Raw genomic sequence first — 16067 nt, 5'->3', positions numbered from 1 at the left:
AAATCCATATGCAGCAAAATGAAAATAAACCTCTATCTCTCACCATGCACAAAACTCATCTCAAACTGGATCAATGACCTAGGAATTAGTCCAGAGGCCCTGCGCCTAATAGAGGAAAAAGTAGGCCTAAATCTTCATCATGTCGGATTAGGCCCCCAATTCCTTAACAAGATGTCTAAACTGTAAGAAAGAAAATCAAGAATTAATAAATGGGATGGACTCAAACTAAAAAGCTTCTTCTCAGCAAAAGAAACAATCAATGAGGTGAACAGAGAACCTACATTTATACAAAGAAATCAAAAAACACTAAGAAAACAAAAACCCAATCAATAAATGTGGTAAGGAGTTAAACAGACACTTCTCAGAAGAAGATATACATTCGATCAACAAATATATGAAAAAATGTTCAACATTTCTAGCAATTAGAGAAATGCAACTCAAAAATACTCTAAGATATCATCTCACTGCAGTCAGAATGGCAGCTATTATGAAGACAAACAACAATAAGTGTTGGTGAGGATGTAGGGAAAAAGGTACACTCATACACTGCTGGTGGGACTGCAAATTGGTGCAACCAATCTGGAAAGCAGTATGGTGCTTCCTTAGAAAATGTGGAATCTAACCACCATCTTACCCAGCTATCCCACTCCTTGTTCTATACCCAAGGGAATGACAAAGTTTTAATAAGAGATTAAACTATTATTGAAACCAAATATATTTCACATCAAAATTAAAGGAAAAGTGACAGAAAAAAACTTTCTCTAAATTTTGAGAAGTGCAACATTTTACAATATAAATAACCTAATGAGAACTCTTTGCACTTAATGTTGCATCCTGTATGAAAACTTGCAGATATACTTCTCTACAGTCAGCACCCAGTCTCTGGAAAATATCAAGGTAAAAATGACTGGAGGTGCTTTGAATACAAAAGTGCTCCTCCAAAATGAAGTGAAGGTCCTAAATATTCAAAGTCCCGTTTTTTAACCATTTTATGTTTCTTCTTTAGATTTTGATGATTTTTGATTGAAAAAAAATATTTTCATCAGTTATGGTTGAACCCACCTATAACCCCAGCAACTCAGGAGACTGAGGCAGGAGGATCACAAGTTTGAGGCCAGCCTCAGTGACTTAGTGAGGTTTTGTCTCAATTTTTTTTTTTTTTTTAAAAAAGGGCTGTGGTGTAGCTCAATGGTAGGTAGCCCCCAGGTTCAATCCTCAATACCAGAAAAAAGAAAAAAAAACAACCAACCCCATCCCCAGAATTATAAATATTTAATTGATATGGATGCTTACTTTAAATTTCTAGCATTAGAAATAAGGGATAGAATAATATTTAAATAAGGTCTTGTAGGGCAGTGGTGCATGCCTGTAATCCCAGCAGCTCAGGAGACTGAGACAGGAGGATCCAGAGTTCAAAGCCAGCCTCAGCAACAGGAATGTGCTTAGCAACTCAGTGAGACTTTCTCTCTCTCTCTCTCTAAATAAAATACAAAATAGAGCTGGGGGTGTGGCTCAGTGGATGAGTGCCCATGGGTTCAATCCAAAAATAAATAAATAAATAAGGTCTTAGAATAGAGTTTCAAAAGTCATAAGATCTGAAAATCATTGTCCTCTTCAAAGAGAAAAGTGAAAGTAAAGAAGGCCAGGGTAGATGGAACATGAATGAAAAGCTTCTAGGATGCTTCACAAATGTCAAGTGATTTTTTTCACTTTAATTTTGAGACCAAATTATTTTGAGTAGTTGCCTTAGAAATTGTCATCATCTTAGAACACCCAGAAAAAAAGAGAGGAAACATGGCAAATGAATCTCTTACTCTTTGGGCTGACTGGAATTAGAAACAAAACTGAAGAATAAATTTTTTCTTTAATTTGGATGTTGGAGAGCACTCAATATGTTCTATCATTTTATATAGAAGAACACATCTGTTTAAGATATATATTTTAAAATTTAATGAGTTGAGGTCAGATTGGACATAGAGAAATATTTCTGTCCAAGACACATGAAGTAGGGTATTTTTAGAATCATCTTTTCCAGCCAGGTGCAGTGGCCATTCCTATCATCCCAGAGGCTCTGGAGGCTGAGACAGGAGGATCCTGAATTCAATGCCAGCCTCAGCAACTTAGCAAGACCCTATCTTAATAAGCTGTAAGATGGGCTGAGGATGCCTCTGGGTTCAATCCTCAGAATTAGGAGAAAAAAAGAGAGAGAGAGAGAGAAACATCTCTCCCTGTGCTGCCGTTCTTCCTGGCATACAACCATGGTCTCCCTTAAGACTCTCCCCAGTGCTAAAGCCAGCCCCATTCAGTAGCAGACAATTGAAGTGATTGTCCAACCTGCCTCCAAGAGATAATCAGGACTAAATCCCATCATGTCCCTCTGCCCAACTCCTTCACTCTGAAAGCCCAAGATTCAAGCAAAGATCATCCTTCATTACCTGGACTCCAGGTAGCTCTGTACAACCTCTACTCTGACCCAATCTAATGTCCAAACTTGACACTTTAACTTTTTTCTCCATAAACCAGGGTTTGTCATTAATAAATTTTTACCTCCGCATTCTCTTCTGTAAGGCTCAACTTCCCTTCTCTCTACAATTCCAATCTGGCTCTCCTTTGAGGGCCCTGCTTGTCCTTGAAGTACTCTCAAATGGTTTTCTCTTACCCCATGTGATGCTGGACTCAGAGTTTGAATAGGTATCCTCCTTGCACTCTGCTGCTCTTCTTGGGCAATGTTTCCCACTTTTCTCACATGCCAGCTCCCTTGCAGTGCACAGGAGCAGATGATTCCTCATGAACCTCCTTGCTATCCTTTGGGCAATTGCTCCCATTGACAATTTTAGTACTTGCCCAATTGTCCTTCACCACTACTCCTGTCATTATAATTTATGATTTCAAGATCCACAACTACTATCTCTCATGTCCTAGATCTACTCACCGCCAAAGATCTTGGCTTTTAACCCATGTCAGCTACCCATTTCTATGATCAGACCAAAAATATTGCCATTTTCAATAAATGCATTCTTCATATACTCTCTGTTTCAAAGCATCTCAGGGCAAACTGCCCCCTCCATGGTACACTCCTCCATTTTTGCTCCTCTGTTGGATCCTCCAATCCATTGGTGTTCACATTACCTTTTCCCATTACTCATTTCCTCACATTCTTTTAACTTGGATTTGCTTCAATAGGTCAGTCACAGTCATCACTATCCGCTTTGCTTCTCTTCTCTCCTTCTGTCACACCAACTTGACAAGACCTCGACCTTGACTAAATTCAACTTTCACCTTACTTAGTACCTATAAAAAGGCTGGAGAATGAGAAATATTCCTGCTGGCTAATTTAACTTTAAATTCATGACCACCAACCTTGAAGGATCATGAGGGTTGTCTGGAAATATTCTCTTTCCCAAGTCAATTCACTCTCTTACTTTCTAAGACCACTATTACACAGCTTCCATCTCAATCCTTAAACTTTAAAAAGTCTCCTTCTATTCTCAGCTAATGTCTTTACATCATGTTTCAATAATAAAATAAATAGGACAAGAAGGTAATTCCTATATAGTTCAAGCATTAAAACTACCTATTGGTTTTATTCCAGCTGCAAGGATGCTTCCTGCTCCTACTTAAGGTACATCGGTCCACTTATGCAGTGAAGGACCCCTTCCTCTGAACCACTCAGGACATTCCTAATTTCTCCTATTTAATCATTCACATTAGTGTATAAATATGCTGCTGTCTATCCTGTTTTTTTTTAAATCTTGTTTGCATATCTTTATTCAAATATCACCCCACTTTTCTGTTCCCTTTTAAACCAAATGTTCTCCAAAATGTTTTCTGTACTCCTGTTTCTATGTTCCCTCTTTTATTTTTTCTTGAACTGACTCCTTTCAGAATTTGTTCCACTTCATGCACTAAATATTTTGCTGTTGTCAGCACATGAACCTCATATTGCCAAAGTTCATTGCTTTATTCTTAATCCACATTTTATTTGATCTCATAATAGCAAAGGCCATGCGTGGTCACTACTTCTTGAAATACTTTCTTCATTTTCCCCCCAGGACAGTATTCTCTGTCATATTTCCTTTTTTTTTTTTAGTGGTTCCTTTTCCATCTCCTTTGGTGAACCTTCTCATCCTCACAACCTCTCAACACCAAAGATGAAAGCTCAGTTCTCAGACTTTTTTCTATCTTCTCCCCATGTGCTCATCTAATCCAGTTGCTTTAAATTTCATTTCAGCCCTGATCCTTCCCATGAAATGCAGACTCATGTTCCATCTTCACATTCAGATTTACGATAGACATCTCAAATTAACTGACATCTTGATTTTTTATTCTCTTTTTTCCCCCACTCATCCCTATTTCAGTAAATATAACTGTCATTCACGTAATAGCTTATGAGTCATCCTGATTCTTCTCCTACTCTCACAGACTTGATTTTCCTCTAAAAACCCCAATTCGACTAATGTGTGTGTTCTCCCTTGGACATGCAGTCAGAGTCGAGTTGCTTGACATGCCTTCTTGATACCTTGAACCACTACAAGCTTTATGACTGTTCTTCATCCTTTCACTTTTGTAAGAAGCCTGAGTGTTTCTTGAAATATGATATATCAAGAAATTTGTAATGTTTTGAACAACCAACAATAAAAAATTAAAAAAAAAATTCCCATCTTGAACAACAGCAGATGAGGTAGAGAGAGAAGATGGGAGGGGAGGGGAGGGTGGATAGTAGGGGAAAGGAAAGGTAGCAGAATACAACAGTCACTAATATGCCATTATGTAAAAATGTGAGTGTGTAACCGATGTGATTCTGCAATTTGTATTTGGGGTAAAAATGGGAGTTCATAACCCAATTGAGTCAAATGTATGAAAGATGATATATCATGAGCTTTGTAATGTTTTGAACAACCAATAAAAAAATAAATTAATTAATTAAAAAAAAAAGAAGTACAATTCCATAGAGTGCCTTCCAGGCCCCCAATCCTCCAAAACCCTCCCAGCTCACTCAGCATAAAATGCAAATTTCTTGACAGCACATTAAGGCTCTGAATCCTTTATTTAACTTGCCTACTTTTTCTTCTCTTATCCCTTACACTCACCCCTGAGCTCACTGCACCATCCATGCTGGAAAATTGTCTCTTTGATAAACTCTTTTCTGACTACGTGTGTGTGTGTGTGTGTGTGTGTGTGTGTGTCTGTGTGTGTGAGTGAAGTGCTGGGGATTGAACCCAGGGCCTTGTGCATGTGAAGCAAACATTCTACCAACTGAGCCATATCCCCAGATCTTTTACTTTACACTTTAAGTAAAAGAAAGCCTTATATCTTCCACCTATCTTTTGATCCTGCTTCCACCTTACTTTATAGCCTTCAAATCCACTTGATTTTTATTTATTATGTCTCCTCCAATTAAATAGAAGGTTTTGATTTAATTTTAGGTTTGATTAAATATAAGCTTCATGAGGCAAGATCTTGGTTCATGTTATTTGAAGTTATCCATTAAAAGATTAAACAGCACCTTGCATATAAAAGGAACTCAATAAATTTTTTTCCATTCATAAGTGAATAAATCCAGGAAGAGAATTGAGTAGAATGCAAAATAAACACAGAAAGCGTTGTTGAAAAGTAAGCATTTTTACAGTTGTTTCTTATGGTAAAAATAAATAAGAATGGTATTGAAGTCTTTAAAATGAAAGCAAAATATGACCTTGGACTTTTAGGTATAGAAAATGAGACACTGAGAGCCTATACAGAGGAAAAACAGGACCTTGTAGTCAGTCATAAGTTAGAAAATTTCAGAAAGACCACTTGAAATTAATACTGACAATATATATTTGAAAAAGACATGGATTTGTCCTATATAGTCTTTAGGACACCTGAAAGGAATAGAGTAATTATTCAGAGGAGTAAACATTGATATCTATGTTGAGATTTTTTTTTTCACCTGTATGACTCATGGCATATTAATACAGGTGTATAACTCCAGTAAATTCCTTTTTACTAGCATTTGCCTGAGATGTTTTTTCTAACCTTTTGCTTTTGATCATTTTGTATCCTTAGAGTTAAAATGCATCTCTTGTAGGTTGTATAGCAGATGCTTTGAGGGCTCCATCCATGTTCTCTTGAAGAAAAGAGCATTTGTGTGCAGCCAGCTCTTCTTCTAACAGCCAACAGTTGCATCTTTTTTTTTAGAGGGCTGCCCTAGGGCTGTAGCCTCACACCTAGCCCAGGAACACAGCTGTCAGGAAGTGCCTGGGAATTAACATCCCTGAGAGGCAAGCTTTGATCAAAGGTACAGAAGCAGGAGCACTTCAGGCCCTCTGAACGTTGGCAGGTTGTGTGTTCTGCACCACTTCCAAGTCACAGCCTCTGGAAGCCAGCTCACTGATGCTCCCTGTTTCACATCTCCTTCTCCTACCCAGGCTCTGCCCATCTCTGAATCAGCTACTTGCACTTGAGTCCCTGGGGTCCGCTTCTGAGTTAAAGCCAAGACAGAGGTTTTTTTAAACAAATCTTTTAATCTATTTCAACAATCGTTGTATAATGTTTATTCATTGTTCTTTTTTAGTATTACAACTCTCTAGTTGATTTCTACTTATGCTACCCATTGTCAGAGGTTGTTTCATTTTTCTTTCCTTTCTCCTTTTAGATTAGGATTAAATTGTTAAGACCCTTCCCCATCAGTTCCTTAGTTTCACAGTGTTTCGTTACTTTTTTTAGATTTTTTTAATGCATTGCAGCATGTATTTTGACTTACTAATATTTGACATAAATTCACACTTTTTTTCAAACATTTTGTAAGAACTTTAGGTAACTTAAGGTCCATAGTAACCAAATGAGATGGATAAGCATATGCTGAGTTATGAGTCGGCATTCTAAGTGAGATATATTTGGTTCCGAGCCCACACTCTTAAGGCTAGCTCAGTGTTTGGCACAAAAGATTCTCAACAAATGCCAATTTACTACTTCCAATTTAAAAATGTAAAATAATAAATGAAATCATGTTGCAGTTATTCTTAGTCTAAAGTTCGAAGATGAACCATTCTCAATGTCATATCCACTATAATTTTTTGAAGAGAAAAGAAAAACTAGCAATTCAATAGCACTTTGGAAGACCACATCTTAATGTTATCATTAGAGGTGTGTCTGATGGAGTCTCTATGATTGCTTAGAACACTGTACACAGAAAGGAGCATGTGCTATTCAGGTGCTCTGAAAGATATACTGTAAGATCATGTATTAGTGTTCATTTATTTGTTTATTTTTGCCATAGAAAGTTCAATAGCAATGCCAACACTTCCTCCATGGGGTAAAAAATAAAGAAAGAAAGAAAAAGACCAGAAATGATAAACAATGTAGCAATGAAGCCAGTAATGTCAGATAACGCATTTGGTGGTGGGGGAGGAATATGGAAGAACTGTTGTCTTATTTTTAATACTTATGAATTCTAAGTGCTGAAATTAGGTGGTTCTTCTTTTCTTCTAACTCAAAAGGATTAGCAAAAATACATGCAAACACAGTGGTCTCAATAACTAGCTTCATTTTTAGCAGAAATAATGGTAAAGAGAAGGGGATTCAAATATACATCTGCATCTATATATATGCAGAAATGTGAAATGAAAGAATACAGATGAGGTTGAAGAAGAAATTGGTGCATTCACTGCATGTACAGAAATAAGCAAATATTTAAATCCGATTATGTGGAATCTTTTCTGTGATACTATTTCTTACAGAAGAGAATCATGAATTATATAGTCTTATCATGGAGCCTTCATACAAGATAATCTCACTTCCAAGTCCCTTTCACTGTCAAGGTAGGCTCTGTTATTCATTACTTGGCCTTCAGGAGGTGTTTAATTTTTTAAAAAATTTTTATGCCAGGTGTGAATGAGAAAAGGTGTGAATTAGTTCTCCTGCTGTATCTAAAACCAAGAGTGTGCGAGTTCTTTGTGAGATTGCTTTGCCAGAAAATCAGAATGTATTCCAGTGTCTGAGATTTTGTCTCTTTGCTATGGAGTAATGAGGCCAATCAAAAAGACTAACTGGTTCATGATGTCTGGGCTAGAGTAGAGGCAGGGTATAAACATGCCAATGGCACATAATATTACAATACATTGGAGGAAATGTGCTATTTTAAAAGTAGTGCTACAATTGGGCATTATGGTGTATGCCTGTAATCCTAGCAATTTGGGAGGCTGAGGCAGGTGGGTCACAAGTTCAAAGTCAGCCTCAGCAATTTAGCCAAATCCTAAGCAACTTATTGAAACCCTTTCTGAAAATAAAAAAGCTGAGGATGTAGCTCAGTGAGTGGGTAAACACCCCTGGTTTCAATCTCTGGTCATACTAAAAAAAAAAAAAAAAAGTGGCTTTGGAAATATTGGACATCCCTTTTAAAGAAAGAATAGCCTTGATCTGAATAGACAATCACTATACTTAGAGCAGGGATTATGCTCTCAGTAGTTCAGAGGCCTCCAGGTCAACTAAAGTCTGTGCCAAAAGGAGTGGTGTCTCTCATCTGCACACAAATTTACTAAATCAAGAATTCCAGCTGAAATATTTCTGCCTTCACCTGCAGATCATGAAAAATATGCCGGGGATCAGCAATACCCTTGTAAACCATACTGCTACCAGAATAAAAAGTACAAAAACATGTTCATACTGGGGAAAATATAGGATAAAGATGCTGACATTAGCAAAAGCACACATCTGTCAAATTCGTGGGAATCTCCCTTCAGTGGATGCAAAGCTGAAAGTGTTTGACCATTAGATAAGAATCAAGCCCCTGACATTACCACAAGGACTTCCAACGGAGCAGAACATGTCTCCCACATGTCTTAAGAGCACCGAGGAATTAGTATTGCAGAGGCATCTAAAACCTGTGGAGCAGGAATTAATTAAGTCCTGATGCCACAGCAGCTTCCTATTAAAAATGCAAATCATTTTTATTTAAAGATGGTGAGAAGTTACTTTTATTAAAATATATTTAGCCATTTTCATTGACTAACAATAACAATAACAACCCCCCCACAGATCCTGAAAAAGTTTTGTTATATTTAATATTTAGAACTATTGTAAATGGACTTTTTATAATTTTAATTTATAATAATTAATTACTTTCATATCTTAGCACAATTAGTTTTTGTTTTCCTTGTGTACTATAGCCATGCTAAACTCATTTATTAGTTCTAGAAATATTTTTGCTGATTCTTTTAGGTTTTCTATGTAAAAACTCATCCATGAGAAGAAAGTGTTTTATTTCTTCCCTTCTTTCCTCCTCCTCCTCCTCCGTCTCTTTCCCATTCTTCCCCTTCCTTCTCTCCTTCTTCCATTTTCCTCCCTCTCCCTCTCTTTCTCCTTCTTCTGATTGAATCCAGGGATGCTCTACCACTGAGCTGTGTCCCAAGCCCTTTTTATTTTATTTTGAGGCAGAATCTCACTAAGTTGCTAAGGCTGGCCTTGAACTTTTGATCCTCCTGCCTTATCCTCCTGAGTTGCTAGGATTATAGGTAGGTGCCACCACATCAGGCTTATTTCTCCATTTCTAATCAGCATGCCTCCAAATTATTTTTTCTTGCTTTATTACACTGTCCAGAAACTACAGGACAAAGTTGAATAATTTAATATGATCATCATGACCTTGTTCCTAATCTTACTAAGAAAACATTCTATCACTATTAAGTATAATGAAAGAAGGGTTTTTTTTTTTAGATTATTTTTTTAATGTATGTAATTATCATGCCAATATGTTTGACAACATGCATGAATACATTGTGAAACAGTTATGTCTAGTTAATTAACATGTTCATTGACTTATCTAGTTACCATTTTTGCATTGAGAACATTTAATATCCACTCTTTTTGAATCCCTCAAGAATATGATGATATCAACTTGTAAATCAGAGATTATCTGCACACTGGCATTATTGAATTGCTATTTACAATATCCCAAACCTGGAATCGACCTAAGTCTCCACCCATGAATGAGTGGATGAGGAAAATATGTATGTATATGTAATGGAACACTATTTAGCCATGAAAAGGAAATACTGTCATTTGTAACAACATGGATAAAACTGGAGGACATTATGTTAGGTGATATAAGCCAGACACAGAAAGACAAATACAACTTGGTTTCAGTAATATGTAAATACCTTTAACATTTATTTTATAGATTAAGTAGAAAAGAGAATGGTGGTTACCAGAAGTAGGGAGATTTGAGGTAAAGGGAAAGATTATGGTATTGTTAGTCAAAGAACACAAAGTAGATAGGAAGAATAAGTTCAAGACATCTATTATACAGCATGGTGATAAAACTGCAAGTCATACGATTATATAGTTATATTCTTTGGAATGAAAAAATGATGGATCACATCAATTAATGTTTGAATATTGAATCAGTCTTTCATTACAAGAATAAATCTCAGTTGGGCATGTTTCATTACTCCTTCTATATACTACTGCTTTTGATTTGCTGAAGAGTTACACTAAATTAAGAGGAGAAAATAGATTATAGGAGTTTTAAAAACAATCTTTATTTAGTTGTAGGGTCAGAGCAATGTACATTTTATGAATGTGTTCCCTTCTTTTCTATCTTCTGAAAAATCTGTTAGAATTGCCCTTTATGATTTCTTAATTTTTTTATTTGGTGGGATTTACTAGTAAAATCATCTGAGCTCGGACCTTTCTTTCTTAGACGGTTTTAAATTATACATTAAACATCTTTAATAGTTATAGGACTATTTATGCTATTTATTTCATGTTATACAAGTTTTGGAAGTTTTTGGCTTTTGAAATATTATCTCTTCCATCCAACCTGTTTAATTTATGTGCATGAAGTCAAAGGAAGTGGTCTTTATTAACCATTTAACATCTGTGGATCTGTAGTGATGTTCTGTCCTTCATTTCTGATACTGGTAATTTCTGTCTTCTGTTTTCTTTGTCATTTTTGCTATAGATTTATCACCTTTACCGATTTTTTTTTTCAAACAACCAGCTTTTGTATTCAATTATTCATTGTTATCGATACTTGCTCTTACTTTTATCATTTTTTTTCATCTTCATGCTTTGGGTATGTTTTCTTATTCATTTGAGCATGGAACCTTAAATTAATGATTCACAACCTTTTTAAATTAAGTAATGAATTAACATTTTTTTCCTTAGTGCTACTTTAATAGAAGTCCACAAATTCGATAAATTGTATTTTCATTTTTTTTTTTTTTTTTTAGTTCTAACTGCTATCACTTTCCTTGAAATTTTATCTTTAACCATGGACGATTTAGATGTGTATTGTTTCATCTCCAAGGTTTTGTGGATTTTCTTTTTATCTTTTTTTTTTTTTTTCTCATAACACCACTTTTTTTATTTTTCAAAAGCTTTCTCTGTTAGTCATTTTCTTTTTTTTTTTTTTTAATTTTTTTTATTGGTTGTTAAAAACATTATAAAGCTCTTGACATATCATATTTCATACATTGGATTCAAGTTGGTTATGAACTCCCAATTTTACCCCAAATACAGATTGCAGAATCACATCGGTTACACATCCACATTTTTACATAATGCCCTATTAGTAACTGTTGTATTCTGCTACCTTTCCTATCCTCTACCATCCCCCCTCCCTCCCCTCCCATCTTCTCTCTCTACCCCATCCACTGTAATTCATATCTCTCCTTGTTTATTTTCCCATTCCCCTCACAACCTCTTATATGTAATTTTGTATAACAATGAGGGTCTCCCTCCATTACCATGCAAATTCCCTTTTCTCTCCCTTTCCATCCCACCTCATCTATCTGTTTAATGTTAATCTTTTCTTCCTGCTCTTCCTCCCTGCTCTGTTCTTAGTTGCTCTCATTATATCAAAGAAGACATTTGGTATTTGTTTTTTAGGGATTGGCTAGCTTCACTAAGCATAATCTGCTCTAGTGCCATCCATTTCCCTGCAAATTCTATGATTTTGTCATTTTTTAGTGCTGCGTAATACTCCATGGTGTATAAATGCCACATTTTTTTTATCCATTCATCTATTGAAGGGCATCTGGGTTGGTTCCACAGTCTAGCAATTGTGAATTGTGCTGCTATGAACATCGATGTAGCAGTATCCCTGTAGTACGCTCTTTTAAGGTCTTCAGGGAAAAGTCCAAGAAGGGCAATAGCTGGGTCAAATGGTGGTTCCATTCCCAGCTTTCCCAGGAATCTCCATACTGCTTTCCAGATTGGCCGCACCAGTTTGCAGTCCCACCAGCAATGTACAAGAGTACCCTTTTCCCCACATCCTCTCCAGCACTTGTTTTTGTTTGACTTCATAGTGGCTGCCAATCTTACTGGAGTGAGATGGTATCTTAGGGTGGTTTTGATTTGCATTTCTCTGACTGCTAGAGATGGTGAGCATTTTTTCGTGTACTTGTTGATTGATTGTATGTCCTCCTCTGAGAAGTGTCTGTTCAGGTCTTTGGCCCATTTGTTGATTGGGTTATTTGTTTTCTTATTGTTTAAAAGCATCCCTTTATGTTCAAAACATTAGAAAAACTAGGGATAACAGGAACTTACCTCGACATTGTAAAAGCTATCTATGCTAAGCCTCAGGCTAGCATCATTCTCAATGGAGAAAAATTGAAGGCATTCCCCCTAAAATCTGGAACAAGACAGGGATGCCCTCTATCACCACTTCTATTCAATATAGTTCTCAAAACACTGGCCAGAGCAATTAGACAGACGAAAGAAATTAAAGGCATAAAAATAGGAAAGGAAGAACTTAAATTATCACTATTTGCAGATGACATGATTCTATACCTAGAAGATCCAAAAGGGTCTACAAAAAAACTACTAGAACTAATAAATGAATTCAGCAAAGTGGCAGGATATAAAATCAACATGCATAAATCAAAGGCATTTCTGTATATCAGCGACAAAACTTCTGAAACGGAAATGAGGAAAAACACTCCATTCACAATATCCTCAAAAAAAATAAAATACTTGGGAATCAACCTAACAAAAGAGGTGAAAGACTTATACAATGAAAACTACAGAACCCTAAAGAGAGAAATAGAAGAAGATCTTAGAAGATGGAAAAATATACCCTGTTCATGGATAGGCAGAACTAACATCATCAAAATGGCGATATTACCAAAAGTTCTCTATAGGTTTAATGCAATGCCAATAAAAATCCCAACGGCATTTCTTGTAGAAATAGAGAAAGCAATCATGAAATTCATATGGAAAAATAAAAGACCCAGAATAGCAAAAACAATGCTAAGCAGGAAGTGTGAATCAGGCGGTATAGCGATACCAGACTTCAAACTATACTACAGAGCAATAGTAACAAAAACAGCATGGTACTGGTACCAAAACAGGAGGGTGGACCAATGGTACAGAATAGAGGACACAGAAACCAATCCACAAAACTACAACTACCTTATATTTGATAAAGGGGCTAAAAGCATGCAATGGAGGGAGGATAGCATCTTCAACAAATGGTGCTGGGAAAACTGGAAATCCATATGCAACAAAATGAAACTGAATCCCCTCCTCTCGCCATGCACAAAAGTTAACTCAAAGTGGATCAAGGAGCTAGATATCAAATCAGAGACTCTGCGTCTGATAGAAGAAAAAGTTGGCTCCGATCTACATATTGTAGGGTCGGGCTCCAAATTCCTTAATAGGACACCCATAGCACAAAAGTTGATAACAAAAATCAACAAATGGGACTTACTTAAACTGAAAAGTTTTCTCTCAGCAAGAGAAACAATAAAAGAGGTAAATAGGGAGCCTACATCATGGGAACAAATTTTTACTCCTCACACCTCAGATAGAGCCCTAATATCCAGAGTATACAAAGAACTCAAAAAATTTTCTTTTTATCTTTGTGTTTGTATTTTGAGTTCAATTTCATTGTGGTCAGGGAATTGGCTTCGTATTATTTAAATTATTTTAAGTTTGGTGTCAGATTATTCTCTATCCTGGTGAATTTTCTTTTTCTTTCTTTTTTCCCCCCAATCAGTATTATATTTTACTTTCAAATAGACTTGGAATTTATTGCAGAATTGGGTGTCAACTTGGTTTGCAGCTTGTGGGTTCCTGTGAAGAGGTAGGAGTGTGATCCAATGTTGGGCTGAAAGTTGTAATAGCAGATGCAGGTGGGTGTGGTTCACTGTCCTCAGTTTGATTTTGACAGGGGAGGTCACAATTTAGCATTCTCCTGGAATTTTAAGTCCTGGGGCAGTGGGCTTGATTTTCTTTATAATACTGGCCCTTCAAGACAAGCAGATATAATAAATAGCTGTTTTATGAAAATTAAAAATTTGACACAATGTATGGCCTTATTTTTTCTTTTTAATTCATTTTATTTTATTGGTACATTACAGTTGAACATAATGATGGGATTTGTTATTACGTATTCCTAAATGCACACAAAATAACATGATAATACTTTTACTCTAACTGCTACTCTCTTACTAAAATTATTGTTCTGTCAGCTTTAAAATTTTTAGATATAATTAATTTACCATCATTTCATTCATATTGATCAAATCAAAGGAATTTTGACTATTTTGCCCTTTAATTTTAATCATTAGATTCGTTTTTCTCTTCTTCTGTTCTTATTTGAATAAATAACCTCTGCTTCATTTACCTTTGTTCTTTTCTTCTTTTTATGTTTTAAAATATACTTTGTCATTCTTTTTATTGCTTCTTGACTTGAATACTCATTAATTCTAAGAGTTTTTTTTTTTAAATACAGATATAATGCTCTTATTTTTGCTTCTTTTTTTTTTTTTTTTTTTGCTTATAATACTGAGGATTGAACTCAGGAGTGCTTTAGTTACATTCTCAGTCCTTTACTAATTTTGTTTATATTTATTTATTTTGAGACAGAGTCTTGCAAAGTTGCTGAGGCTGGCCTTGAACTTGCAATCCTTCTGCCTCAGCCTCTTGAGTTTTTGGGATTACAGATGTGCTCCACCATGCTTGGACTGTTCTTAAGAATTATTTAGCTAATTGCGACAAATTATCTTTAATATTTTAAACGGTTCTGAATACTTCATACATTTTATTACAAATTCTTCTTTGTGTCAATAGGTAGATTATATTTTTTGACTCTTTCTTGGAGGGAGGTACTTTTCTTATTACTTATTTCTATTATTTCATGTTCAAAGAAAGCAGTTGTATGGTGTGAAATCTCCGATATTAATTGATGCATTCTTGTGATATCTTGTGCTTTTTTCCATGAATGACAGAACCAACACATCACCTAAAATTTGGTTCCACACAGAAGCACTAAGAAGGTATGAAAATATGTATTCATTTACAAGACCAGGACTGCTTCTCAAGCAGGGCCAAAAACATCTAGAAAAAGTAAAGAGGGGGATGACTTGGGGTCTTGTTGTTTCTTCATGTAAATAAAAAAACCAGGGAAGAGGAGCTCATGATAATTTTTTCTTATTCTTATGGAGTTCTTTCTGTAAGCTCTAAGGATAACTTGTATTTAATGACCAGTTTCAGGTTGGATTTTGCCTAAACTTTAAAGACTGATATTACAGAATGGATATTTAGATTAATTTGCTAATTTGGGGCACTGTATCTTTCAGAATTTCTTGCTAATGGATGATGGAATGCTTGGGCTTTAAATTTCTGATTCTAACATATTTTCCATACTCAGGCACCAAATGGAATGAGAGGGAGTTTGCTCTTTCTGTCAGTCAGTGGGAGGACATGGTTTTGTCTCCTTTTCCATACGTGGTAGCTCTCTGATGTCCTATTTTTATGCAAGAGGCTCAATGCCAGCTCTTCTGTGGTCTTAAGGTCACTTCTCCTGTCCTTTCTGTGGCTGTTTAGGTCTAACCATTATCTGCTGATTACTATATGGATTCCCAGAAAAGAACTTATACTTTTGATTGTGATTTTTTTTCCTTCTTTCTGAAACCTGCAGTATATATATATTTTTCTTCTTGTTAATATGACCATATTGTTTAACCATAAGGATGCTTATATGCATTTTCTTCTCTATTCAAATTATCAGGAAAATGTGTACCATCTGGGTTTTAGACTATTGATCACTATGACAATTTATGGGCAAGTTATAATGTATC

General features: G+C 35.7%; 1 pseudogene; it reads left to right on the top strand.

Annotated features, from left to right (window-relative positions):
* Positions 1-8893, top strand: part of LOC114092002 (large ribosomal subunit protein uL30m pseudogene) — a 47326-nt pseudogene extending 38433 nt beyond the window's left edge.
* Positions 8894-16067: the final 7174 nt, after the last annotated feature.

The sequence above is a fragment of the Marmota flaviventris genome, chromosome 14, assembly GCF_047511675.1.
Source record: "Marmota flaviventris isolate mMarFla1 chromosome 14, mMarFla1.hap1, whole genome shotgun sequence".
NCBI lineage: Eukaryota > Metazoa > Chordata > Mammalia > Rodentia > Sciuridae > Marmota > Marmota flaviventris.
This window is presented reverse-complemented; position numbering and strand designations above follow the sequence as displayed.